This window comes from Panthera onca, chromosome A2, assembly GCF_046562875.1.
Source record: "Panthera onca isolate mPanOnc1 chromosome A2, mPanOnc1 haplotype 2, whole genome shotgun sequence".
In the NCBI taxonomy this organism is placed as follows: domain Eukaryota; kingdom Metazoa; phylum Chordata; class Mammalia; order Carnivora; family Felidae; genus Panthera; species Panthera onca.
Window position 1 is genome coordinate 93,217,333 of NC_138340.1, and position 26,947 is coordinate 93,244,279.

A 26,947-nucleotide genomic window follows, 5' to 3' on the forward strand; every position below is an offset into this window, starting at 1 on the left:
TTCAGTGCTATATTGAATAGGAGTGGTAATGGTGAGTACCCTGGTCTTTTCTGATCTTAGAGGAAAAACTTTTGACCTTTCACCATTAAGTATGATGTTGGCTGTGGGGTTATTGTACATGGTCTTTATTTTGATAAGGTATATTTCTTATATAACCAACTTACTGAATGTTTTTATCATGAAAGGATATATTTTATCAAATGCTTTTTTGATATGATCATAGGATTTTTAGCTCTCTATGTGGTGTTATCACATTTATTGATTTGTGTGTGTTGAACTATCCTTCTCTTCCAGGCATCAATCCCACTTGATCATGGTGAATTACATTTTAATGGGCTGCTGAATTTTATTTACTAATATTTTATTGAGAATTTTCTTCATCAATATTTAGTGATACTGGTCTGTATTTTTTTTCTTATAGTTTCTTTATCTGGTTTTGGTATCAGGATAATGCTAGCCATGTAAAATTGAGAATGTTGATTGTTCTTCCATTTTGGGGAAGATTTTTGAGAAGGATTGGCTAGGTTATTTTTTTAAAGTTTCATAGAATCCATCAATGAAACAATCTGTTGCTTTTCCGTGTTGGGTGGTTTTGATGACTAATTCAATCTTACTAGTATCTCATTTATTCAGATTTTCTATTTCTTTATGATTCAGTCTTAGTAGGTTTTGTTTCTAGGAAAACTCTTTTCTAGGTTATCCACTTTGTTAGCATATATATGTTCATTGCAGTCTATCTCAGGACCCTTTGTATTTCAGTATTATCAGTTGTAATGCCTCCTCTTTCATTTATAATTTTGAGTCTTCTTTTTTTTTCTTAGACCAGCTAAAGTTTTGTTACTTTTGTTAATTTTTTTTTTCAAAAACCAGCTCTTAGTTTTATCAATCCTTTCTTTTATTTTATTATTTTTTCTGGACTCCATTTTACTTATTTCTGCTCTGAACTCTATTTCCTTCCAAGTTTGGGCCTAGTTTCTTCTTTACTTTCTAGTTCATTGAGGTATAAAGTGAGGTTTTTTATTTGAGATCTTTCTGGTTTCTTAATGTGTAAGTGCTTAGAAACTCCCCTATAGAACTTCTTATGCCGCATCCCAGAGGTTTTGATATGTTTTGCTTCCATTTTCATCTGTTTAAAGATATTTCTTGATTTCATGATCCCCTTTTGATTTTATGTTTGATCCATTGATTATCTGTTTAATCTCCGCACACTTGTAAATTATTCAGGTTTCCTCCTGTTATTGGCTGTTAGTTTCCTATCACTGTGGGCAGAAAAAAATATTTGGTATTATTTCAGTCTTTTCACATTTGCCAAGGTGTTTTGTGACCTAGCATGTGATTTATCTTATGCAATGCCCTGTGTGCCCTTAAGGAAAATGTGCATGCTACTACTATTGGATGAAATATTCTATACTTGTCTGTTAGGTCCATTTGGACCAATGAGTGGTTCAAGTCCAGTGTTTCTTTGTTGATTTTTTGTGTGATCTGTCCATTGTTGAAAGTGGGCTACTGAAGTTCCCTGCTATTATTGTTAATTCTCCTTTCAGATCTGTTAGAATTTGTTTAATGAATTTAGATGCTCCAGTGTTGGGTACATATATATTATAATTGTTATATGTTTTCATGAAATGACTCCTATTTCATTATGCAATGGTTTGTTTTCTCTTATCAATGTTTTTGGCCTAAAGTCAATTAGATGAAAGTATCATTTCTTCCACTTTGTTTTGATCTTCACTTGGATGGAATATCTTTTTGCATTCCTTCACTTTTAACCTATATATGTCCTGAAGCTGAAGTGAGTTTTTTTTTTCAATACATCCAGCCACTCTATATCTTTTATTGCAGAATGCAATCCATTTAGAGTATTTTTAACATTTAAATATTTACTGAAGCCACCTTATTGTTTTCTGGCTGTTTTGTGGTTCATTCCTTCCTACCCTTCATTGCCTTCTATGTATATGATGATTTTCCATAGTGTATGCTTGTCTTTATCTTTTGTGTATGTATTGTATATTTCTCTGTGTAGCTCCCAAGAGGTTTACACAAAAAAGTCATATGTTTTATATATATAATATATAATTACATATATCCATTTGATACAGATAATTTAATTTTTATTGCATTTAAATTCAATTTTTTTAATGTTTATTTTTGAGAGAGAGAGAGACAGAGCAGAGTGAGAGCAGGGGAAGGTCAGAGTGGGGGGGGGGGGCACAGAATCCGAAGCAGCTCCAGGCTCTGCACTGTCAGCACAGAGCCTGATGTGGGGTGAAACTCACTAGTCGTGAGATCATGACCTGTGTCAAAGTTGGACGCTTAACTGACTGAGCCACCCAGGCACCCAATTGCATTTAAAATTTTAGTTTAAGTTTATTGTTATTTTACCTTTCTCTTTTATATTTTTGATGTCACCATTTACATAGTTTTTACTGTGTATCCGTTAACAAATTGTTTAAGCTATGGCTATTTTTAATAATTTTGACCTTTAGCTTTTATTCTAGAGTTAAGTAGTTAGCACATCATTGTATTACAGTTAAAGTATTCTGAATCTGACTGCATGCTTACCATTATCAGTGTTGCATATCTTCATATGTTTTTATGGTACTAATTGTGATACTTTGCCTCAGCTTGAATAACTTCTCTTAACATTTTTAAGACAGTTTAATAACAAAGGATTCCTTCAGCTTTTTTTTTAATGTTAATTTTCAGAGGGAGAGAGAGTGAGAGCGGAAGAGGGGCAGAGATAGAGGGAGACACAGGATCCAAAGCAGACTCCAGGCTCTTTGCTGTCAGCACGGAGCCTGACACAGGGCTTGAACCCACAAACCAGGAGATCATGACCTCAGCCGAAGTCACACTTAACCATCTGAGCCACCCAGGCGCCCCTATTTAATTCTGAAGGACAACTTTGGGCAAAATATTTTTGATTGGCAGTTTCTTTCTTTAGCTCTTTGAATACATCACCGCATTTCTTTCCTGGTCTCTGTTGAGAAATCTGATAAATTCACTGGGTTTTCTTTTTTTGATATTTTTTTTTTTCTTGCTGCTTTTAAAATGTTCTTCCTTTAGTGTCAGACAGTTTTATTATTGTGTGTCTTGGAGAAGAGCGTTTTGGATTCAAATTTTAAGGTGACCTAGTTTCATGAACTTATATTTCCAAAAATCCCCTTAGGTTTGAGAAGTTCTCAACCATTATTTCTTTAAATAAGTGTTCTACCTTTCTTTCTGTCTTCTCTTTCTGGGACTCCAGTAATACGTATATTATCTCTTTTCATGATTCTTCTGCTTTTACAAGATTGCTGTTAAGTTCTCTATGGAATTCTTCAGTCATTGCATTCTTCAGCTCCAATTTTTTTTAGATTTTTTTGGTTTTTTTTCCTCTTTATTTAACTTCTATTTTATTCTTGTATTTTTGATGTTAAATTGCTTGTATGCTTTGTAACAGTTTGAGCATCTGTATATCAGTTACTTTGAATTTTTTTATTTCCATTTCTATGGGGTCAGTTACTAGATGTTTACTATATTCCTTTTGGATATATGTTCCCCTGTTTCTATGTGGTCCCTGTAGCCTTGTGTAGATGTCTGCACATTTGAAGAATCAGTCACCTCTTCCAGATTTATGGGCTGATTTTGGTAATGAAAGTCTTTCCCCTGAAAATGGGGGCATATTGTATCATGCTGTGACCCTGGGTCTGGTTGTAGAGTGTGCCAATGCAGGGGAAGTGTGATATCTCTTCAACTCAAGCAACTGGGTCCACAATATTGATAATTAAGCTTTCCTTGGCAAGGATTGTGGAAAATCTTCAAAGGTTTCAAGGGTTGATTAGTCTTAAGTGGTGCCTTCAAGTCCAGTAGCTAGAAACCAGGGCAGGGAGCACTGGTGTCCAGGGCCAGTGGTATTCACACACTTAGCTGTGGAGGCTAGCTGTAGGTGTCTATGTAGTGGCAAAGACCAGTTAGAGACAAACTCATGGAGATGGAGATCAGGGCAGGTAGCAAGGTCAGAACCAACTATGGGCTCACTGGAATCTGCGGAGGCCCCAGCTGTTAGTGTGCGCTCCTATAGCTTCACACCCCATCCCTAGTTGTGTATTGTGCAGTGAAGTGCAGTCACAGGAGTCACACTGGGGAGTATGCAGGTGCACACATGGAGGGAGGGGCTAATTATATGTTGTCATGGTGTTGCCAACGACAGAATGGAGGGCCTGATCTGGGCCTGCAAGCAGTTGTGGGGGCCCAAGACGCCAATGTGCTTTCCTAGTTATGCATACTCTCCCACTGGGCATGCACACTGCAATGGAGGCTAGTGATGAGGATCAGTCTGAGAATATACAGGTGCACAGTGGGATGGTCAGGGAAGGACTGAAGTATCTGATTTTAGGAAACAAAAATACCTGTAAGCTAATAACTGCCAAGATATGAGGGGGATCTACAGTGATTGTACAGGCTGGTGACTTTGTCAGGGGTGGAAGCTGCTGAGTCTATATACAGAGCAGATCTTTGGGAACCACAGACATTCCCCCTGCCTATCTGGTAACAATTGTCTTTACTTTCTTGTTTGTTCCTAAAGAGATTTATATGTATTAGTTTTGCCAGTCTGGGTTTTATAAAACCAAAGCTGGACTTTTGTTTTGCATCATGCCTGAAGAGGCTGGTTGGTCACCCCACTCTTCCTTTCCTGGTGAGAACTCTTTCTAGCTGGTTAGACCCTCGTTGTCAGAGAACAGTGCCAACTTGGGGAATGTGATGATGCAGGCTAAACGAAGTCTTCTTTTACTTCTTGTGTAATTATTCTCAGGTTTGTTTTCATTCCACGCTGTGGCTAAAATTTCCTAAATGTGTTTTCAAGGTCTTCTGGAGCTATTTTTATTTGTGGATAGCTGTCCAATCACTTCTCTTTATGGAGAGATGTGGAAGCTGGGTTCTTGTACCTTGCCATTTTTTTCTACAAATGAAAGTATTTTAATATTACCCTCTAGCAAAATAAAAGGAACTATGAATCACACACAAAGTTATTGCTGTTTCATGGAAGTTTTGCCTATTTGTTACACTCAGAACATAAAATTATTTTTCTATGAGATCCCTCCCCCAATTTCTTCTAATACTACTTTTACAATGAAGATAATTTCTGTAGAGAAAAAGTGGATCTACGTGATTTAGTTCTCATACAAGCTTTAGACCTAAGCTTGAGTGTGGTATAAAAGGTTCTTCATACAGTCAATGCATCATGTAGGTATAATTCATTCATGGAGAACCAAACACCTGTGATTCCATATGTCTCATTGATTTCACTAAGTTGGAACCTCATGGATGAATCTCTGTGTAATTAGATGAGCATGATAACTTCCCAGAAAGACAGGCTTTCCTGGGATACACTATTATCCAAATGCTTGTGAATTTAGAGGGAAGTAAGGATGGATGTCTAACTTGTCATACATGTATACATCAAATTAGTGAACTTGACACAAATAACTTCAGACATATTACAGATATAAATGAAGGTTTAAAAGTGTGAACTGTTAATATGTTTTGCTAAAATACTTATAAAACATTAATACAACAGATGGTGCAATATACCTGAATGAATCCTATGCCTACTTAAATGGGTGCATTTCTGGGTTAGGTCAGCATTTAGGTTATTTGGAGAAACGTGGACAGCTCCACGCTCTTTAAGAAAAATCATTTTCTGTCTTTTAAAAAATTTAAAAGACACAGACATGAATATAGTGTGATATTGTTTAACAAAGTCAAAGGGATTTTTTTTATATTCATGATAAACTCACTGAAAATTCAGTGCATGATCTTGATATTAAAAAGAGATATACTTATTGTACATCTGAAACACATACTTTATTGTAGCTGCCAATTTTTCTTCCTCCTAGTTAGATTTTACTGCTAAAAAATTACTGTTTCAGAAGAATTAAAACTACAGAGAATTGCAAAATAAAGTCTAACATTCTGAAACATGAGGTATGAAAACTTTATGAATGATTGAAAAGTAAAGAACATATTCCTTTGAAAAAAATAAAAGCCTAGAGAAAAAAAGATTTAATGGAAAAATAAATGAATTAAAGAAATGTCATAAACCATATATGCATTATAGATCTAACATTTTTAATCCTGTTGATAGAATCTAAATATCAACAGATGCTCTTGTGAGGAATCAAATTGAATTTTCAATGACAAGTGGAAAGTTTCTGTGCTACAATGTCAACAGAGAACTGAAGTACTTTGTTAACTTGAAATTTTGACAAATTAAAACCCTCCTGTTAGTGCATCAGTAGTTTGTAAATTCTGAGTACATAAAGCAGAGATACATAACCCTTTTATTATATTAATATACTTAAGAATGTAATGAATAATTGTGTATTAACAGATGATTCTGAGGTTTTCTCCAAGAGTAACTTTAATCTCTACTAATGTCTATAAATTAAAATAATATAAATATTAATAACTTAAGTAAAAGGCTTGACAAGAAGTTCCAAAAGGCATGGTAGAAAGAAAGTAGTAGAGGAGGAAACAAAAAAGGAATGGACTTAAGGATACATGGTAGAAACAAAAGATGAGAACACATTATTCTGTGGGTGTTATTTACCTATACTCAGCAGTAAGGAATTCAGTGTTTGTAGACAGAATGGGGGGGAGGGTGTACATGGATACAGTTAATTTAGAAAAATCTTCTGAAAGTAAACAACCCTACACAGGTCAATGGAATGTAAATATAGAGGCCTAAAAAAGCGAAAAGAAATTCCATTAGATAATCAAGCGTTTAATGTCTAGATCATTAATAAAAATTATCCTAACTGCATGATAATTTTAAAAATTTAGATCTTTGAATATGAAAACATTTCATCATTTTTTCAGAAAGTTTGAGCAAAATATAAGTTAATATCTCTTATCATATATATTGACCCTACTCAAAAAAAGTAAAATTTACCCATGTTGTGGTTTCTTCTTCAGAAACCATGCTTTTACCCAGATTTTATATTAAAAGATTCTGTGCTATTTTTAAATCTGTTAACTACCTACTTTTAGAAATGAGACACATCAACTCTCTATTACTCAGTACCCTTTTCTCAATAATTAAAATCTAAAATTAAAAATTTTGATCTTCGTGTCACCATTATTCAAACACTCCATCGTTACTGGTGGACAGACACCATTGCAGGCCAAGGATATTTTCATCAACACAGAAAATTATATTAATCAGGCTTGTCTAAGATATATTGTATTTATATAATTTATTTCTTTTGTGTGTTTTGTGTCTTTAAAAAATTATATGTAAATTTAAGGTATGCTACATGTTGATTTGATACATTTATATATCGCAATATGATTACCACCCTAGCTTTACCTGACACTTCTATTACATCACAGAATTTTTGGGTGTGTGGTACCATAAATTAAGCTCTAGTCTTAGATAACAATGCTGTATCATACACTTCAAATTGCTTTCATCACTCTGCTATACATTAGATCTTCAGGGCTTATTTATCCTACTAGTCGCAGATTTATACCTTCAACAGTGTATCTTCCCAATTCTCCTACCCTCTTGAGCCTGGTAATCACAATTCTTCTGTTTTTATGAGTCTGGCTTCTTAAAACTTCCACATATATGTTATATCATACAGTATTTGTCTTTCTCTGACTTATTTATCATAATGTGCTCAGGATTCATCCATACTGTCCCAAACGGCAGGATGTCCCTCTCTTTCACAGTCAAATAAGAATACATTGTGTGTGTGTGTGTGTGTGTGTGTGTGTGTGTGTGTGCGCGCGCGCGCGCAAGCGTGCACACAGGCATGAGAGAGAGAGAGGGTGGTGGGGGAGGGAGAATGATCACCTCTCCTTTATTTGGCCATCCATCGATAGACACTTAGGTTCCATATCTTGGCTACTATGAATAAATGCTGCAATAAACATGGGAGTGCATACATGTCTTCAATATCCTCTTTTCATTTCCTTTGGTTATATAACCAGAAGTGGAATTGCTAGATCATATGGTAGATCTATTTGTAATTTTTCAAGGAAACTCCATATTGGTTTCAAGGAAACTCCATATTCAACTCCATAGTGGTTGAACCAACTTACATTCCCACCAACAACGTACAAAGGTTCCATTCCCTTTTCTCCACATCCTTGCCAATCTCTTGCCAATTGGCATCCTTGCCAATTCTCTTCTTGATGATAGTCATTCTGACAGATGTAAGGTGATACCCATTATGGTTTTGATTGCATTTCTCTGATGATTAGTGATGCTGAACATATTTTTAGATTCCTATTAGCTGTTTGGATGTCTTCTTTGAAAAAAAAGTGTCTGTTTAGTTCTTCTTCCCATTTTTTTCCATTGAGTTATATGACTTCCTTATATATTTCAGATATTAGTCCTTGTCCATATATGGTTTGCAAACATTTTCTCCAATTCTCTAGGTTGCCTTTTCATTTTTCTGATTGTTTCTCTCGCTGTATAGAAGCTTTTAGTTTGATACAAGCCCACTTGTTCATTTTTGTTTTTGTCACTTGTGCTTTTGGTGTTACCTCAAAAAATGCATTTCTAAGACCAAAGTCAAGGAGCACCTTCCTTTTGAACTCTTCTAACACTTTTATGGTATGAGATCTTATGTTAAAATCTGTAATATGAGTTCATTTTTATGAGTTGTGTAAGATAGAGGTCCATTTTCATTTTGCTGCATATGATTATCCAGAGTTTCCAGCACATTTATTTATTTATTTATTTATGAGAGAGCCAGCAAGCAAGGGAGCACTAGTGGAGGAGGGACAGAGAAAGGGGGAGACAAAGAAGAGACAGGATCTAAGCTGTTAGCACAGAGCCTGATGTGGGGCTCAAACCCACGAACCATGAGATCACCATCTGATGCTTAACCAACTGAGCCACCTACGTGCCTCCAGCACCATTTGTTAAAGAGGCTATCCTTCCCCTATTGAGGATTTTGGCTTGTCAAATCTTAGTTGACTTTAAATGTACAGGGTTTTTTTTGTTTTGTTTTGTTTTCTGAGCTCTCAATTCTGTTTGGTTTGTCTTTGTGTGCATGCTTTGATTACTGTAGTTTATAGTATTTAATACCAGGAAGTTTGATGCCTCCAGATTTGTTCTTAGTTCTCATAATCGCTTTAGCTATTTGGGGTCTTCTGTGGTTCCATACATATTTTAGGATTAATTTTTCTGTTTCTGTAAAGAATGCCATTGTAATTGGGGTTGGGGAGTTGCATTGAATCTATAGATTGTTTTATATAGTATGGACATTTTAACAAAATTCTTCCAGTCTGTGAACAAGGGATATCTTTGTGTATTCATAAACTTCTTTCATCAAAGTTTTTATTGTATAAGTTTTTATTTAGCTAAATGTGTTCCTATTGTTGTTCATACTATTGTGAATAAGATAGTTTTCTTTATTTTTCAACTTTGTGTATGGAAATGCATCTGATTTTCTGTATGCTGACTTTATATTGTGCAACTTTACTGACTTTGTTGATTAGTTCCAACAATTTATTGGTTGAATCTTTAGGATGTTACTAATATCATATTAACTGCAAATGAAGACAATTTAAATTCTTTTACTCTGATTTGGATGTTTTTTATTTTTTCGTCTTGCCTAAATGCTACAGCTAAGACTGCTAATACCACATTGAATAAGAGCAGTGAGAGTGGGTATCCTTGTCTTGTTCTTTGTCTTAGGGTAAAATCTTTTAATATTTCACCACTGAATACAATGCTACCTATTGGTTTGTTTTATATGGCCTGTATTATGTTATGCTGAGGTAGATTCCCTTTATATCCAGGCTGGTGAGAGGTGTTTTTTTTTTTTTTTTAATGAAAAAATACTGTATTTTGTCAAATGTTTTTTCTGCATCTATTCAGATAATCGTATGATTTTTATTTTCTGTTAATGTGGATATTTGCATACATTGAGACATCTTTGTATCCCAGGGATTAATTCCTTTCGATCATGGTGCATAATCCTTTTAATATTCTGTTGAATTCGGTTGGCTAATATTTTGTTTAGAATCTTTGCATCTATGTTTTACATTAGGTATATGGGTCTTTAGTTTTATTATAGTGTCCTTATATCTAGCTTAGTAACAGGGTAATCCTGCCCTGTAAAATGAGTTTGGAAATGTAAGAGTTTGAAAAGTTTGAAATATTCTTTACATGATTGTTGGAATTTGTCAATGAAACCATCTGTTCCTAAAGGTTCTGTATTGGGAAGTTTTTGTTTACTGATCTAGTCTTCTTCCTCACATTTGTCTATTCAGATTTTCTATTTCTCTCCACTTTAGTGCTGGTGGGTTTTAGAAATTTATCCATTTCTGTTAGATTATCCAATTTGTTAGTATCTCACTTTATAGGAGTCTCTTATGAAACTTTATATTTCTGTGCTGTTTTAACATCTCTCTCATTTCTGATTTTGTCTTCTCTTTTCCTCTTAGTCTAGCTAAAGATTTGTCAAATGTGTATTTTTTAAATTAGCTGTTTGTTTTTTTCTATTATTTTTCTCATCTCAATTTCATTAGTTTTGCTCTAATCTTCAGTATATCCTTCCTTCTGGTAAACTTGGGCTTAGTTCTTTACTTTTCCAGTCCTTTGAGAGGCAAAGTAAGGTTTCTTGAGATATTTCTATTTTTAAAAATATTTATCACTATAAACTTCCTCTCAGAACCACTTTTGTAGCAGTCCATAAATCTTGGTATGTTGTGTTCCCATTTTCATTTGTCTCAAAGTATTTTTGGATTCCTTATTTTTTCTTTGACCCATTCTTTTGTCAGGACTATGTTTTCTAATTTTTGTGTTAAGTGTATATTTTCCAGTTTTTCTCTTGTTGTTAACCTCTAATTTCATACCATTGTGGTCAGAAATGATACTTGGCATAATTTCAGTCTTCTCGAATTTGCTAAGGATGATTTTGTGTCTTATATGATCTGTCCTGGAAAATGTACTCTGTGCACTTGTATAACAGTTGTTATTTCTTCTGTTGTTTTTTCCTTGAGTCTAGCCAGACCCAAGAAAGGTTTATCAGTTTTTTTATTTTTATTTTTTTTTCTTTTATCTTTTCAAAGAACCAGCTCCTGGTTTCATTGATCTTTTTCTTTTTTTTCTTTGTTCTTTACTTTCTTCTTCTAACTTTGGATTTGTTCCTTTTCTAGCTTATTTAGGTGAATGGTTAGATTATTTGAGACTTTTCTTTTTATTGAAGTAGGCCTGTATTACTGTATACTTCCTTTTTAGAACTGCATTTTCTGTCTCCCCAAAATTTGGACCATTGTGTTTTCATTATCATTTGTTTCCATATATATTTTTTTTATTTTCTCTTCAATTTCTTTATTGATCCATTGGTTGTTCAGTAGCATATTGCTTATCCTCTATGCATTTGTGTCTTTCCAGGTCTTTTTTCCTTGTAATTAACTTTTAATTTCATAGTCAGAAATAATGCTTGAGTTCAACCTTCTTAAATATATGGATACTTGCTTTGTGATCTAAATGTGATCCACCCTGGAGAATGGTTCATTTGTACTTGAAAAGGATATGTATTCTGCTATTTTTTGATGAAATGTTCTATATTTGTTATGTCTGTGTGGTCTAATGTATAGTTCAAAGTCATTTTTTCTTTGTTGACTTTTTGCCTGGATGATCTATCCATTGAGGTAAGCGGGGTGTTAAACTCTGTGCTATTATATTACTGTCAGTCTCTCCCTTTATGTATGTTAATACTTCATTTATTTAGGTGCTTCTATGTTGGGTGCATGGATATTTACACTTGTTATATTATCTTGATTTGATCCCTTTATCATTATGTATTCCCTTACTTTGTCTCTTGCTACAATCTTGATTTTAAAATCTATTTTATGATATAAATATTGCCTCAACCAGCTTTTTCCCCCCACTTCCATTTGCATGGAATAGCTTTCTTTATTACTTCCTTTCAATCTTTGTGTGTCCTTTTGTTTGAAGTCTCTCAAAGGTAGCACATAGATGGGTGTTTTTTTTTTTAATTCATTCAGTTATCCTATGTCTTTTGATTGAAGCATTTATTCCACTTACATTTAAAGTCACTATTGATAGGTATGTACCAATTGTCATTGTGTTGTTTTCTGGCCGTTTTTGTAGTTCCTCTGCTTCTTTCTTTTCTTTCTTTGTGGTTTGATGGCCTTTTTGTGATGCTTGGATTCCTCTCTATTTTGTGTATCTATTACTGATTTTGGATTTTGGATTACCATTAGATCTTTATGTAACATCTTATGTATATAACAGTTCATAAGTTGACAATTAAATTTGAACACATTCCAAAAGCACTCAATTTTTACTACCCTCTCCACTATTGATGTCATATTTTACAACTTTTTATTTTATGTAGCCCTTGAATAATTTTTGTAGATATAATTGATTTAACCTCCATATTGGCTTTATAAGAGGTGATTCTACCACCTATAGTATGTTTCCTTTCACCTGTGATGGTTTTTTTTTTTCCTTTCAAAATGTTCTTCTTTACATTTATGGCCTTTTTTTCTCCACTTAAAAGAATTCCGTTTAACATTTCTTGTAAGGCTGGTTTAGTGATAATGAACTCTAACTTTTGTTTGTCTAGGAGACTCTTTATCTCTCCTTCTTCTCTAAATGATAACCTTGCTAGGATTAACCTTGCTTGATTGTGGGGGTTTTTCCTGTCACCACTATGAATATATCATGCCATTCTCTTCTAGTCTACCAATTTTCTGCTGAAAAATCTGATGATAGTCTTAGAGGGTTGCCCTTCTATGTAATTCTTTTCTTTTCCTATTGTCACTTTTAATACTTTCTCTTTATTACTACATTTTCCACTTTAAATGTTACCATCCTTGTTGTGGCCCTCCTTGGGTTCATCTTGTTAGGAGTTCTTTGTGCTTCTTGGACACCTGTTGCCTTTCCCAGATTAGGAAAGTTTTCACCTATTTTTCTCTCTGCTCCTTTTGGGATCAAAACAGTTATTTTGAAGTCTTTCTTAACTAGAATGTAAGATTCCATGCCTTTGAGCTTTGTCATTTTAGAATTATTACTATCTTTTGGTGATAACATATTTTCTTGATTGTCTCTGTTTTTTGTAGACTTAAATTGCTGCTTTCATATTTGAAATAACAGCCATTGCTTTGTTAATTGCCTTCAGATAGGGTCTTCTGTCTTTGGTTGTGTTATTATTTGGGGGTTTTCTCTGCCTTTGTATGAATACACCTATTACACTTTTATTGGTTCTTCTTGAGAAATTCTTAATCTTTCAAGGATTTTAATTTTTTAAGCAAAATTCTTAAACATTCTTTATTTTTTCAGATATGGCACTTCAACTCAAACTTGTGGTTTCTCCCTTACCTGTAGGCCCTGGCCTGTTTTCTGGGCATATTCTCTGTCTACTGCAGTTTACTCTCACTCACACAGGAGTTTATATAAGATGGCTACAGAGTTGGGGAGGTGTGGGTAGTACTCAGGGCGTTAGGCCTACTCTATCTGCAAGCACCTCTATCACCATGCGTGGTACTCCCAAAGGCTTGTTGTGGCCTTCCTGCTAAGTCCATTCAGCAGGAACTGTGTCTTGTTATTCTTACCTGCATTTTTCCTGACCTTTTCCCTCCAGCCACTCCTAGAGGCTCCCAACTCAGTACTTTGGGTGCTTTTGGAAACTGTTTTTCCAGCTGTGTCCTACACCACTGGGGTAGCCAGGCACTTACTCACTGCTTTCCTTTTCCCTTTGCTGCCACTTAATAGTTCAGCATTGTGCAATATTATCTTTGAGGGCAGTGGAGAGGAATAGCATTGATGAAGTTCTATGTACCATCTCTACTGCATCTAAACTTGTAATTTGTGTGGGTGCTTGTGCACACACACCACTGGTATGCTGGAATCTCCCCTCAGGAAGACTGGCCTTCTGAAATTTTCTTGTCTGTGGTTATCTTCCCAACTCAGCACTCTCAGGTTTGTTTGTTCTCTGCTCCCCCCCGCCCCCAACAAGAGGGTTTTAGAGCAAGTTTGCTGCTCTGCTGGTTCCACAGTTGATACTGAAGTCTGTCTACCTGAAACTGGATGCAGAGGTGGGCAAGACTCCTCTTGAGTCCTTCAGCATATGGTGCTGGATCCTATAACTCCCACAAAAGTACATTTATTCATAAATAAATGTCTAACTCTTTGTTGAAAATGGGGAACTGAAAGGCAGAATGTCCTATTTTTTAACTTTTTTAATTTTAATTTTTAGAGAGAACATAAGGGGGGGAGAGAGAGAGGGAATCCCAAGTAGGATCCATGTTTGTATGAAGACCTATGTGGGGCTCCATGACCCTAGGATCATGGCCTGAGCCTAAATGAGGCATCAGATGCTCAACAGACTGAGCCACCCAGGCATAAAAGACAGAATGTTTAAACCACTCTGATGCTTACATCACTCCTATAATCTTTAAATTATCAACTATATTTTACACTATATAACCTTTCTCCTATACATATTTTTAGTTATGCTTCTAATGTCTTACTAAAATAAACAAATAATGTAATAATGTAATGTTTTTCTGGTAACTCCTTTCTAACCTTAAGTATATTACATCTTATTAAAGACAATTACTTAATTTGACATATTTTCCTACATAATGATTATTTGGGCTCAGCTACTTAAACACTTAGTATGCTTTTCATATATGCTGAGTATTAATTATAACAAGCTCTTCACTTTGAGTTTGTTTTAAAATTCCTATAACAAAAGGTAGTATTATTTCCATCTTATAGACAAGGAAGCTGATATTGAGATGATATACCTAAGGAAACAAGGATAGTTTTGAACTGGGATTCACTGACAAAATATAATCTGCCCTTTCCACAACTGTGATATTTCCTTTATGCTGGCTACCTCAGTACCTTTATCATGCTTGTGTGGAGAAGGAATGAGGAGAAAAGAAAGTACCCCTAAGTTTAATAAGACATGAAACATGTCAGAGAATAATAGATAAACTCACCTCCATTACAGAAACAGAAATAGAAGCTAATAAACATGTCGCCGTTTGCTGTGTAAAGACTTGAAAAGGTAATATGATTATGCATCAACTGAAACACTGGGTCACTGGTCTAAGAGGAATCAAGGGACTAATTATGTCAACTTGCAGAGAGAAGAGTGGTGGAAAACAAAAAAACACAATGTTCTGTAATAACTAACACCAAAATTGGATCAGAAACATACACTGAAGTCCTCTCAACTAGGGGAGAGACAGGAAGACCATATAAAAGGGCAAGCTGCATAAACAGACACATTTGTAGGATTAGCACTTTAATAAAAAGGAAGGAAAGGGAGAATAATGCTAAACAAAGCTTAGTGACAAAAAGAAATAATGTCTTTTCTGATTTTTTCAAGTCAGAAGTTGAGGTCCAAACCAAAAAGTATACTACAGGCAATGGAGCCTAGAAAGTAGAGAAAAACAGGTCGCTGGTGGAAACCTTCACTACAAGGTCTTCATTAATATTGGAAATTATAGAAAAATGATTCATCACCCTGGAAGACAGGGCCTTGAACAGTTTAAAAACATCAGAGCCTCAAACAATAAAGCTGAAATTCTAGGTGCGGCTTCTGTTAGGCAGACAACTGTAACTCCAAGCCAAGCCACAGCAGAACACTCCCAGGACAAGACAAGGGGACAGAAGGTTGTGAAAGTTTGATTGTCAGGGCCAAGTGGAGGTTCAAGACTCATATTATATATACTGGACAACAGATCTTTGGCAATAAGCTGCATTCTGTACTCACCAGTGGTTAGTTCCAGAGTTGTGTTGTTTTGTTTTTGAGCTATATATAAAGAATATAGGATTCCTAAGGAATTAAGGATTAATTCCTTAATCATGGTAGGAATTAGGCTGAGTCTGTGTATACTGGCTGAGAAGGTCTGGAGAAAAAAAAAGGCAGAAGTTGGCATTGTGCATTAAACAAAGCCTGTTCCAACCCCTAATTCTGGCATCTGTCTACAAGAGTCTTCTGACTTACAAATTACTTGTCAATCACTGATAAGCTAGCTAACTTACCAGTATTTCTCCTATAAGCCCTTTAAAAGCAAATTTGTATTCATTCATATGTGTTCCAGTAGGTTCTTTTCCCCCTTTCATAACCATAGAAAATATATTGTTAGTATATAGATCAGTCATATACTGAAGTGTATCTACATAGAATTTAAAAATACTTACTGCATACTCTGGCTTTATAGCACTATATAAGGAATATCAATTTATAGCACTTAACTAATACTGTTCTAAAAAGATTCCTGTAGGTAGTTGCATTTAACATGTATTACATTTATTTATTGATTGATTGATTGATTTTTATTTAAATTCAAGTAGTTAACATACAGTGTAGTCTTGGCTTCAGGAGTAGAACCTAGTGATTCATTTATTACATATGACACCCAGTGCTCATCCCAAAAAGTGCTCTCCTTAATGCTGATCACCCATTTAACCCATCCCTCACCCACCTCCCCTCCAGCAATCCTCAGTGTGTTCTCTTATGGTTTGCCTCCTTCTCTGTTTTTATTTATATTTCCTTCCCTTCCCCTATGTTCATGGGTTGAGATTCTCAAATTCCACGTGAGTGAAATCACATGTATTATATTTTCTTTATCCTTTTCATACCTGATTATATTTGTTTATAAAAAGCTCTCTTAATTCCTGAGAACTAGTTCTTAAGAACTATTTCTTAAGGGTTTTTTTTGTAATAAAACATTGATGAATGGGTACCTAGATTATTAAAATTGAGTCCCACAAGTATTTAACTTGTATACACATACTGGAGAGACAATGGATAAGAAGCTATAACCACTGTTAAGAATCTGTCTAGGTGAAGAGAAAGAGACCTATTCACAAATAACTTCAGTGCAAGTTCATAGGGACAAATACTACAAAACAAGTATAAAAATTTCCTGTGGGAGCAAAAAGAAAAATGTGATTGAAATTATGGGTTGGATGTTAAGAAAGAGAAGCCTTGCAAAGGATATGAAATTTGAGTTATATCTTTAAGGATACTTATATCAAGAAGGCAGAGGTGGAAAATAAAAGAAAGGGAAAAGGAAAGGTTATTTTTAACTAAGAAAGGAAAAAAAATCCAAGACCTAAAATTGCATGTTTTATTCCAGGGACAAGGAATAGTATCCTGTCTGGAGTATAGAGGGGTAAGAACAGAGAGACTTTTAAGAAGTCATTGCTAAGGTTCTACAAAATGTGTTCAAGAAGCGTTAAATGGTGGTAAAATAAGTTATCTGTCTAAATAAATTACGTAAGAAATATTTTTGATCCAGATGAGGGAATTTGTCTAGAAGAATGAAGGTTGGTAGGAAGAGGGTACATTTGCATGTTGTCTGGATCATACTATCAAAGAACTGGCTGGTCTTCATTTGACTCCACAGTCAAATGGAGTCAAAGGAAGACTGCATGTTATAGCTTTAGAGAATGAGTGAAGAAAAATTGAAAAACTAGGACTACAGGAAAAAGAAGTGGTATCAGGAAAGACAATAAATTTGGTGTGAGAATTATGGTACAGATCTTGATCTGAGAAACGCAGCTAGCCTCATGTCTAGACTACATTTCCCAGAGTCCCTTGTTGTATGAACCATGGATCTGAGCTCTGTGCAAGGAAATATAACTGGCATGATGTGTACCACTTCCGGGTCTGACCAAAACATCCTCCTGTGCATATTTCATGTTCTTTCTCCTTCTGCCACTAATGAAATTTACTGTGCTGCCCCAAAAGAATAGATGATGCTTCAGTTCCTGGATATCTGAGAACCAGATATACTTACCTTGGTTGGTTATTTGATCTGTAAACCTCTAGTGTTTTTGAGATATTGGAGTCTATTTGGTTCTGTTCTCTGAAACAGTGTAATGTTCCATGAGAGATAAATAAGCAGGGTCCCAAGATAATATGGAGAAGAAGCAACTAATTCAGGATGAGAGGGCTAAGAAAGCTTCCAAGAAGTTTACCTTAAATTGAGATAGGGAGTTTGAAGAGAGAAAATTATTGGGAAAGTCATTCTTAAAAATAAGCATCATCTATATATGAACACAAGATTGAAGGCCAGGATTTTTGTGAATTTCTTGCCTTTTGGATTCTAGGAAGCAAAGACATCCATTAGTTGGTCTTACTGAGATGTAGTAGTTTGATTATAGATTATCTGGTTAAAAATAGAACTATAAGCAGTTCTTTTGTCCCTAAGATCAAGTAAGTTTTATACGAGTCTTAAAGATTTGAAAGCCTTAAACAAGCTTTAATTCACCCACCACCCGCCCTAGACTAAGTGGAAAAGCAAAAAGTGGGTCCTCAGACCAAAACAAACAACAACAACAAAAACAGTGGTTTCTCACCCCTCTAGTAAGGGAATTGAAGAAATTGTCAACAGAGAAGGGGAAATAAAAGTATTTTGACAAGCTATGGTGCCAAAAGAATTGGATTTTTCCTCACTTTGTCAGAGGTGAAAAAGCACTTTCTAGTAAGTGCAAGATAACAGCACAGATCAAATTCATCTTGTTACCTGAATTACCCTTCTTTGCATTTTATATAAATTTTAAAACCAGCTTGTTAATTTCCAAAAAAAGGAAAACAGGTAGACATTTTATTGGGATTACATTAAAGCTATATGTCAATTTATGTAGTACTGACATCTTTATAGTATTGAGTGTTTCAATCAATAAACATCATAAATCCCTATACAGACTTCCCTTGCTATCTGAAGTGCAGTGTTCCTATGAAATATTTCATTAGCTGCAATGACCTAAAGCAAAGAAGCAAGTGCCATTAATTTATATGGAACATGTTTTAAGCATTCTCAAACCCAAAAAACAACCTATCTTAGGCTTTGCTGGTACCTTAGGACACCTCTTGCTAACAGACGCACAAAAGAAATTGAGATAAAGCACAAATGCTCACAGACACAGGTCAAAACTATAGCTGCTTGATGCGGATGCTAAGTGTAGGCAAGGGGAATATGTGTGATGGTACTATTCTCGTTTTTCACCTTTTTGTTGTAAAAGTGAAAATCCTCTTCAGATTTCTTTGGAGTAGCAAAAACTGGTACTAATGTAAGTCTTTTGTAAAAGCAAAATGGTACAACACAAACTTTCAAAAATGGACAATACCTGTGTACAGGTCTTCTCTTGCTCTTATGCCACTTTTTAAAATTATTATATAGAGTAGTGGTTCTTGAGCAGCTTTATGGGGTTTCAAAATTCTGATGTAGATACAAATGTTTACTGGGTTTTATCTACTGTAAGATAATGTTGTCACTACTTCATTGATAACTTTTCGAAACACCATTTCTACTTTGTTGCTGAAAGAGAAACATGGTATTTTTATATACTAGTCTTCTATCCAGTGACTTATCCATTCACTTATTAATTTTAATAGTTTATTCCCTTGGATTTTCTTGATTCAGTCGTATCTTCTATTAATAATGGTAGATTTGTATCTTTCTAATTCATATATATATATGAATTAGAATATATATAGAATATACATATATATGAATTAGAATATATATATATATATATATATATATATATATATAAATATATATATATATATATAATTTCCTTTTCATGACTTACAACACTGGTTAAGATATTTAACACAGCTCCCTCTCTCTGACCCTCCCCTGTTCATGCTCTGTCTCTCTGTCTCAAAAATAAATAAATGTTAAAAAAAAAAATTAAAAAAAAAAAAAAATGGGGCGCCTGAGTGGCTCAGTCGGTTAAGCGGCTGACTTCGGCTCAGGTCATGATCTCGCGGTCCGTGGGTTCGAGCCCCGCGTCAGGCTCTGTGCTGACAGCTCAGAGCCTGGAGCCTGCTTCAGATTCTGTGTCTCCCTCTCTCTGACCCTCCCCTGTTCATGCTCTGTCTCTCTCTGTCTCAAAAATAAATAAACGTTAAAAAAAATTAAAAAAAAAAAAGATATTTAATAGAAGTGTCACAATCTGATACCCCCTGTTATTCCTAATCTCAAGCAGTTTTCAGTATTTCACCATTACGTGTAATGTCTGCCAAACATTCTTTTTAGAGATACCATTATCAGATTAAGGAAATTACCTTATATTCCAAGTTGATTGTTTTCACTACTGAGTGAAACTTAACAAATATTATTTATACATCAACGTAATAACTTGCTTAGTAAATGTGTACATTTCCTCAAATAAGTAGTTTTTCCAGACAAAAGATGTTACACACTTTAAAAATTAGATTTAGGGGCACCTGGGTGGCTCACTCAGTTAAACATCCAACTGCGGATCAGGTCATGATCTCACAGTTTGTTAGTTCGAGCCCTGTGTTGGGCTTTGTGCTGACAACTCAGAGACCAGAGACTGCTTAGGGTTCTGTGTCTCCCTCTCTCTCTGACCCTCCCTGACTCACACATTCACTCTCTCTGTCTCTCCCTCAAAAAATAATCATTTAAAACAAATTTTAATTAGATTTAAAACCCACTGAAACTCTTCACATGGCAGATTTTAATTTATGTTACAAAATTCTGTTTCTAACTGTCTACATTTATACATCCATAAAAGATAAGAGTTTTGATGATCCATATCTGTATCACATAAGAGTAGAAACATTGCCCATTTTCAAAATGTTTGATCATCCAAATGTTGGCAATACATTTTCTTGGCATGTCTAAACAAATGAGCAGCATCTCATAAACTCCTAATAAATTCATGAAAATTAGGAGCACTGTTTTGGAGGGCAGTTTAATCCTATCTATCAAAATTACTGCATTTATATCTTTTGCCTTAATCATTCCACTTTTGAGAATTTAAACTTAGTCCATTTAAATATTTTCAAAGTGATATGTGTATGTCATTGTAGCTGTATTTATTGTAGCAAAAATACAAAAGGAATTGCCTGGAACTTGGGGGGCTGCAGTGAAAAAGGAATGTCAAAAGTATGCCCATGACATAAAGATTCTTATTACATTAATTCTGTTTACATTCATTTGGCAAGAACAGGGAAGATGGCCAACTTTGGCCCTAATGAGAGAAGGAATCTGAACATAATTCTTTTCCAGAGAATTAAACACTGACGAACTACAATAGGCTTTACCACAGTCTTCCTTTAAGATCAGCAAATCTTGGATTCTTCCTTCTCTTGCTTACATACTCACCTCCTCCCAAAGTAAACTATACAATCTTCCCTCTCATTTACTACTTAAGCTCAAATCCTAGGTCTAGGAGTTCTCCACCTGCAGACACCCTCTGCCAGATCAATCAGATTCAGAGCAGTGAAACAAGGAAAGCCTACCTACCATGAACACTTCTATTCAGATGGAGAAACATACACTCATTGTTCATATTTAGCAATGCCAGTTCATATTGGCCATATACAGAAATGGGCTTCTTTCCTAGTTGAAGGGAATAATCCTGGATAGGGCTCTGATTTGTCCTCCTGAAGGTAATCCCCAGTCCATTGTTGTCTATGGTCCTTGAATCCACTCACCTCAAGGTAATTCTTTTTCCATTATCTTCAGAATATGCTCCAGCTGAAGAAAATGTGTGACAATATTACTTTTTGAGTGGTGAAAATCTTTCTCAGCCCATTTTTTGACCACAGAGAATTGTAAGCACAGTAGTCTATTTTAGTCCACACTAGTGTTCCTCTTGATAGTAAAACTCTTTCCAATAATTTATTGGCCTCTAATTTCAGTCAATATTATGTACAAACAACCACATTCAGAATTTTTCTCAAGGCATGCCTCTCTATATATAATTGAAGACACCTTGAATGGCCAGGACTTTTTTAAGAAAGTCACATTCTTACTCTTTTTTCACAGAAATTGTCTTTCCAATGAAAAGCACAGACTTTCTGCCACTTAACCTGTTCAGATATTTTAGCAATTGTTATATGGTCCATATGTTTTATACCATCTTTGCCACAAGGCTGATTTCAAACACTTTTTCTCTAACCTTTTCCTGTTAGAAATCAAAACACAACGTGCCTTGCAAACCTCAAGTCTTAACTTTCAGAACTGTCTCTCATGCTTTTCATTTCTTCTCTCAAACTGGCAATTTCTGCCCTCGGCTTATCTCCTCATGTAATTCCTTTTCAAGGATAGTCAACAGTAGACAATTCACGCTACTAGGGTCTTCCAGCATTTCCACCAAACTATAAAAGACATTACCGACTTTCCAAAGTATTGCAGGTGACAGTTTTATCATTCTTTCTCCTTCCAGCTCTAACAACACTTATCTTTCCCCTCACTTACTTGGGGAAACTGGGACTTATAAAGTAACCTGAAACCATGGGGCATAGAGATAATTTTTCCTACTCTCTTGATAGCGTTTGGTCAGGTTTCTCACTCTCCTTGTATCACTGTATATGCCTCTAATAATACCACTACCCTCTTAGTACCATTATCCAATTGGCAGCAGGCTGGGAAACAAGATAGCCAATTTTGTTCATTTTTTTTTTTTTTTTTTTTAAATTTTTTTCAACGTTTTTAATTTATTTTTGGGACAGAGAGAGACAGAGCATGAACGGGGGAGGGGCAGAGAGAGAGGGAGACACAGAATCGGAAACAGGCTCCAGGCTCCGAGCCATCAGCCCAGAGCCTGACGCGGGGCTCGAACTCACGGACCGCGAGATCGTGACCTGGCTGAAGTCGGACGCTTAACCGACTGCGCCACCCAGGCGCCCCTATTCACTTTAAAATGTATACAGATGGACATAGATATATGGCTCTGAGTTATTAAGCCTCCTCCATCCAATAAAGCTTTGGCTTTTTGTTCATACATTTGTGTCTGTTATTTTGTGCTGATTTTGTCAGTCAAGCTCTATCATGACTATTATACCTAGAGAGATTTTTCCCATCTTATTTCACAATTTAAGATACTTCCTAGAGATTTGATGTGGTTAGAGACTTACCCCTGGATAAGTGTTTAAACAAATTGATTCATGTTAAAAAAAAAAAAATGTTTCGATGTTTGATAAAACAAAATTCTATTATTCTCTTAACGTTTCTTTTCTTTCTTCAAAAAACCAAAAATTATATTTATTTTAACATTTTTGGTAAGCTATAAATGATTTGCCTTTTTGTATTTGTAATATGCCTGTTTTTATTTTATTATTCTGAAAAGCAAGGGCAAGTACTTAGTTGGAATATTCTTTTAGCTCCTCTATCCTGTACATGAAAAATAAATTATTTTAGAGTGAATCCTTGGACTCTTAGCAGTAAAATAACAGAAAATTGGCTGGGGCTTTAAGTACTGGCTATCATCCTCATTCTCAAGAGCTCTGCAACCCTAGCAAAGTTCTATAGATGCTACAGAAAAGAAGTGGCTATCTACTTAGTAATTGCTGTCACAATTTGGTCCATTAGTACCTAATTTTCCCCTGCCTGAATTTATCACTATATAAATGCAAATGTAAACATTTACACAATATTCTAGGAACTCTTAGAATAGATTATGCATAAAGTAAGTTGATTTATTAATCAATATATCAACTCCCAAGTATCAAACAAAGGTAGTTATCTGCCATGTTGACTATTTGTTTCCTGAATTTTGTACACAGATTTATCCAACTTTAATTTTCAGGTTTACCTCCCATTGTCAATGTTAGAACAAACAAATTTTAATTATATAATAAGAAACATATAACTAAAATTAAGTTATGCCTTGTATAAGAATATGTAACATATACCTTCATTTAGAGTCTAATAATGCTCAGTCATGTCAATTAAAATATAAGTATTTTGATTTCCATCAAGAATATGAACAAAAACATCTTAGGGGATTATGAAACATGGAAACTAGATAGAGCTTTCCTTAACTATGATGAATAAAAATGAGTAATATAAGTTTTTGAAAAAAATTTAAGTGCATATTTATATAGTAATATATTTCTCCATATATTTTCCAAATAATTTTTGGGAAATGAAAATTTATCATATTTACACAAGTGGTAAATTAGAAAAGGATTTTCTATGTGGAAGAGTCTAATATTTATAGAAAAGACTTGTTTTATATAGGCATTTCTTTCTTTGTTCCCACAAGAATGTAACATTTCCTGAAGTGTGGAATTTACAATTGGAAAATAAACTCTTAAGAGCAAAGTGATTTCTTTACTTATATTTTGGGTTTAAAAGGTAAAAGCTCTATTTTAGCTCAAAAAGCTTTTCTCATATGCTTCTTGGGCATATTATTGTAATTTGAAGAGGTTCTGAAAATAGAGGCAATAAGACTGTTTCTGCTTACATGCTGTGAAATTCTCCCCATAAGATTTTTAAACTGAACTTGCTCAACAGGCAGAGAGAACCGCCTTCTTTTTCAAAGACAGAGGAGGACTTGTTCAGCAAGAGGAAAAGGCAGCATAGCAGTTTCTGAAGGGGCACGTTGAGTGCTCCTGTGATTGCTGCTCCTATCAATTGTTCTCCTCTCATCAGAAGATGCCAAAGAAACACAACATGTGCATGTCACAGGGAGAGTAAGTTTAAAGCAGAAGCTAACCTAAGTGACTGGAAAAAACATCTTCAAAAGAGAAGATCATTTGATTTATACGTTTTGTGGTCTAAAAGTCCAAAAGGACCAGTGCTTAGCATAGCAGCATTTTCCTCAGTCTGCTGCAGGTAAAACTGAAAATAAGTTCCATTCTCCTTGAAACAAGGTTTCAGACTTACTTAAGCTTTGAGGCTAGGTTGGGGGTGAAGTGATAATAGAAACATAGGGAAATATTTTCTTCTATCATTCAAGGTTTCTATAATAATGCAAACTTTCAGCCCTTCAATAAAAGCAAAAGTTACTTTCCAAGAAATATACATTTTTGAATTGTAATCAGACTTCCAAGTCAAAAGTCTTTTATGTATTTGCTAAGCACTCTGCTAACACACTGATTCAGTTTGTGGGCTTTTGGGTGTGGGAGTAACTGAAAGGAGAAGATCAATTAGCTCCAACTGAGAATGTTTGCATACATGTATTTGTTATGGACTGAATGTTCCCTAAATTTCATTTGTTGAAATCTAATTCCTATGGTGATGCTATTTGGAGGTGACCTTAGTAGAAAAGTCAGAGAGCTACCTCCATCTCTGTCTGCCATGTGAGAACACAAGGAGAACTCAGAAGTCTACAAATAAAACAAGAAGTCACCATGCTGACAACCTGATATCTGAGTTCCAGCCTCCACAACTTGAGAAGTACTTTCTGTTCTTAAGTCCTCCCGTCTATGGTATATGGATAGAGCAGCTAAAATTAAGATGCTTTATCCAGGAATTATTTGCATGGACTCTGCAGTGTGAAGAGCTGGCTGTGAATACATGAAGGGATAAAGGTTGCTGAAGAAGTTAGACAAATAAAATGACTACACAGGACAATTTGAATGTGAAGTGCCTCTAGAAAGAAGTGACAAATGGCATCATAATGCAGTGCTTAGAACTACTCCAGAATATAAAATTAACCCTCAGAAAGTGTTCTGAATGTATAAAACTAACACTGGTATCAGAAGTAGTGGGTGATGGCAAACCTTACCCACTTCATCAAAATAGATTCTGGAGGAGACATGGAATAAAATGCAACAATCTTCTTAACAGCTTTGAGTTTATTATTATAAAAAAGTAAAAGAATTAATTCTTTATCTTTTGACAACACTGTATGCAAAAGCACCAAGAGAAGAAACATTGTACATCCCGTTCCTGTAAGAACAGGTTGTCCATGAGATTATAAGAATGAGAAGATTTATGTTCACCCAACACCACATCTCCTGACACCCATCTCACTTCTGATGCAGCAATGTCAGGTCACATTTTGCAAGCAGATCATCCACAACTTGTTAAAATGTACTCCACTCCTGCTGGGGATCAAACATTACCCACAACAGGGCATAAGTCTTAAGGAACTTAGTGACTCCATCAACTGTAAAACATTTGTATTATAGGGATCTCAGAAAAAGAAGAGAGATAAAGTGGGCAGAAATTTTGAAAAAAACTGAAAACTTTTGTAATAGGGGGAAGGAAATAGATATCCAGCTTGGAGGCACAGAGATCCCCCACAAAAAATTCATCCCAGGGAAGTCCACCACCAAGCCCCATAGTAATTAAAATGGCAAAAAGTAGAGATGAAAGAAAGCAGTTACATACAAGAGAAACCGCATAAGGCTCTCAGTGGATTTTTAGCAGAAATTTTGCAGGCCAGAGGGAGTGGCATGATATATTCAAAGTGCTGAAAGGGAAAAATCTGCAGCCAAGAATACTCTATCCAGAAAGGCTATCATTAGGAATAGAAGGACATATAAATATTGTTTCTCAAAGAAAAACTAAAAATTCATGACCACTAAACCACCCCTATAAGAAATATTAAAGGAGACTCTTTAGGTAAAATAAGACCATAAGTGAGAGTATTAAAATTAAAAAAAAAAAAAAAAAAACATTAAAAATAAATATTTTGATAAAAATCAGGGGATTCACAAAAAAGATGTAAAATACGACACCATGTATCTAAAGCATGGCAGAAGAGGAATAAGAATGGTTTCAAACTTAAGTGACCACCTACTTCATATAGACTGCTATATACAGAAGATTTTGTATACAAACCTAACGGTAACCACATATCAAAAACCACTAATGCATATGCAAAAAAATAAAGAAAAGAAATCTGTATCACTAAAGAAAGCCAACAAGCCATGAAAGAGAACAAGAAAGGATCAGAGAAAAACCACAAAACAAGTAAAAAATAGCAATAAATATTTATCAAGAATTACTTTGCATGAAAATGGACTAAATGCTCCCATCAAAAGGACAGAGGGTGACAGAATGGATAAGAAAACAAGACCCGCCTATATGTTGCCTACATGAGACTCATGTCAGACTGAAAGTGAGGGGATGGAGAAAAATTTATAATGGAAACTGATGTCAAAAGAAATTTGGGGCAGTAATAGTTATATCAGACAAGATAGACTTTAAAACAAAGACTGTAACCTGAGGG

At 35.0% G+C, this 26,947-nt stretch overlaps 1 long non-coding RNA gene across 2 annotated transcripts; it reads left to right on the forward strand.

Moving 5' to 3' along the window:
• On the forward strand, positions 1-25,554 carry LOC132679154 (uncharacterized). Of its 2 annotated transcripts, XR_009609990.2 has the most exons (3): positions 1-31; positions 24,280-24,600; positions 25,019-25,554. It is a non-coding gene; the product is annotated as an uncharacterized LOC132679154 (long non-coding RNA). The 2 variants fall into 2 exon arrangements; XR_013551606.1 differs by lacking the exon at positions 24,280-24,600.
• The last annotated feature ends 1,393 nt before the right edge of the window (positions 25,555-26,947 follow it).